The following is a 3,548-nucleotide window of genomic DNA, read 5'->3' on the forward strand; positions in this document are numbered from 1 at the left end:
GAATGGGTAATGAAGAAAAACTTTAATACAACAGCAAATGTACAACGTTTCGACAAGGTTTTGTCATCACCTTGTCGAAACGTTGTACATTTGCTGTTGTATTAAAGTTTTTCTTCATTACCCATTCAAGCCGTCTTCAGCCATTATTAACCTGATACATGAGTTTTTGGACCATTTGTTAAGTCTGAAATATATTCTATTTTGATTAAGGATGTTAATGTTATACAGGTGTCAACAGGGCTGAAATTTTTACCTACCCAAATTTTTGGTCGATTTTTTCACTCAACCATTTTTGTTATTTAATGGAATCAGTGTATATAATGGGATTTCAAAAAAAGAAAACTATGGAGTTTGTTGTGACCCAGCCGGCCTGATGAGCTCTAGATTGGGCAAAATGCGTCATCGGCAATGGATACGGTGTGGTTGGAATGCTATTATTATTATTATACACTGTCGTAATTCTTGAAAATCCCTAAGAAATTAAATAAAAGAGGTAGTGTTAAAAATATAATAGGTCTAATACTGATGCCTTATGCAAAGCATAATTAATTATAACCGTGTTTTGCCAATTTGGAAAAGGCGTTAAGACCATATAAATTATAAAGCATTCTAAGTTTAAAAACAAAAAAATAATAAAGAAAGATATGAACTATCATGTAGATCTTATTTTCTCATAGAGTATTTGTTTTGTTTTTCTGCTTTCTTTCTCTACTCTATAGCCTGCTTCCTTTTTGAGGCATACTCGCAGAATTTCGCGCAAAGCTACACGAGGACTATCTGCGCTAGCCGTCCATAATTTAGCAGTGTAAGACTAGAGGGAAGGCAGCTAGTCATCACCACCCACCGTCAACTCTTGGGCTGCTCTTTTTACTAACGAATAGTGGGGTTGACCGTCACATTATAACGCTCCCACGGCTGAAATGGCGAGCATGTTTGGTGTGACGGGAATTCGAACCCGCGCCCTGCAGATTGCGAGTCGAACTCCCTAATCACCTGCCCCCCCCCCCCCCCCCCACGTGGCACAGCGGTATGTCTGCGGACTTACAACGCTAGAAACCGGTTTTCGATACCTGTGGTTGGCAGAGCACAACTAGCCCATTGTGTAGCTTTGTGCTTAATTTCAAACAAACAAATCACCTGGCCATGTCGGGCCTGGTTAAGAACTGCTGCACGAGATTCGTAAAAAACATGTAAAGGTGGTGCAGGCGAAATACAAGTTTGAAAGATTACCTGCTAAAATATAGTGATTTGTTTAATAATACTTATTGAACACATAACTGTATAAAAGCGTTCTAAAAAAAAGACGCTAATTATTGATAATAAATGGAACGTTTTATAATATTCGACGTTACTTAGTTTATGGGAAAATATATCTAGCTTTTTATCGTTAAATAAGCATTGCAGGTAAATTGTTGATTTTATAATTCCTCGTATGTTATGTTAAACGCATCATACAACAACCTGTTATTATAACTAGTGACCGGACAACAGAAGTACATAGGCTAATTTTTTTATTATTATTATTAATTAAACTAAATAGTGTGGTTTTGAGCAATATTAATATTTGTCAACTATGTTAGGAACAATAGCGTGGGTAACACCTTGAGTTTCTGTATATCCAGCAAGTGATCCTTATGTACATCATTTAAATATTGGAATCTTCTTTGGGGATCCAAATTATAACATAAGTAATCGGTTTTGAATTTATTTGAATTTTAATAAACTTTCGTCTTTGCTCACTGTTTTTATTGTTCATTACAGAAGTCTGTAAAAGGATTGACAAATTAATTTTTTCTGACTGTACGCTATAAAATGAAATGTATCAGTTTGAGACACAAAATGAAAAGTAAAACTATATTTTATTTCAAAACTTTTGAAGCAAATTTAGCGTCTCAAGTTAAAACATCTACGTTTTAATTTGAGACACCGTTGTCTTACATTCAGACACTTTAATATTTGTTTCATGACACATTTTATGTCTCAAACATCCCTCCTCCTTCGGTGGCTCAGCGGTAAGTCTGAGAGCTTATAACTCTACAAATCGAGTTTCGATACCCGCAGTGGGCAGAGCACAAATAATATATTGTGTAGCTTTGTGCTTAACCACAGGAAAATGTTCGAAACCTAATCCTTAAAAGTATTTTACGAGTCGCTGTTATTTTTGAGATATATATAAATATATGGATTCTTTACCATATGTTTTAAGTTGAAACATTAATAATTTCTGATTGAACTTGCAAGTTTAAAGTGGTGAATAAAGTACAAGTCTGAGCTTCGCGTTTTTCTTTCAACAAATTTCCAAATGGTCAAAATCAAAAATTAAATTGTGACCAGAAAGGTGTAAATATTCTCATTTATTTTGTATACGTATGCACTATTTTTGACATTCTAAATTAATTAATATCTAAAAGTATAATTTCTCTACATCACCTCTAAAACTAGCCTTCTGTCATGTAACAAAACCAAACAAACAAGTAAACTAAGGTATATTTGATTTAATAAGGATATGCACTTTATCATAACATTTACTCTAAAACTAGCCTTCTGTCATATAAAACAAACAAGTAAACTAAGGTATATTTACTGTAATAAGGATATGCACTTTACCATAATATTTACTCTAAAACTAGCCTTCTGTCATATAAAACAAACAAGTAAACTAAGGTATATTTACTGTAATAAGAATATGCACTTTATCATAATATTCACTCTAAAACTAGCCTTATATCATATAACAAAAGTAAACAAACAAGTAAACTATGGTATATTTACGGTAATAAGAATATGCACTTTATAATAATATTCACTTGTAACTTCGCTCCTATAAATTAAAGATATATTTTTTATTAAGCAAAGTGAAAACATTTTACATGATATTTACAAAATAGGAACATTGGTGTATCAAATCAAAACACGATTCATTTGAAGCATGATGTTTTAGTTGATAACTCATATTAAAATACCTAAAACAAATATGTTTCAAAGTAACACACATTGTTGTCCAATCTGAGGCGAGACACCTGCTGTGTCTCATTTTTTGTCCTATTTTAGGAAAAAGTGTCTACCTGTGAAACATGTTTTCATTTGAAACACATTAACTATCAGTGGTATCTCATGATTTTAGAATGTACAACTGTATTAAAAATGCAACAAAATATATTTTCTAGAAATCGCCTTAAGAACATAGTATTACAATGTGAGAAGATTTAGTTGAGAGAAAACTGAGTGAGTGAGTCAGTTTTTATGTTTTTTTATAGAAATATAAAGTTGGTTATACATTAATATCTAAAAACATGTGCAATTGATTAAATAATAATTATTAAGAAAAATAACTCTACTGAGTTTGGATACAAATTAAAGTTAAATGTTTCTCAGGATATCTAGATATTCTAACATAAAAACATAACGGCAAAAACTTCACACATTAAATTATTATTAAGCTCTATTTTAACAACGTTTTATTAATTACATTAATGAATGTTTTCACTCACAATTAAACTATTTACCTTTTTGAGTTGTGCGAACTGGAACCATTTTAAAATAAATAA

Source organism: Limulus polyphemus, unplaced genomic scaffold (assembly GCF_000517525.1).
Source record: "Limulus polyphemus unplaced genomic scaffold, Limulus_polyphemus-2.1.2 Scaffold338, whole genome shotgun sequence".
Taxonomy (NCBI): domain Eukaryota; kingdom Metazoa; phylum Arthropoda; class Merostomata; order Xiphosura; family Limulidae; genus Limulus; species Limulus polyphemus.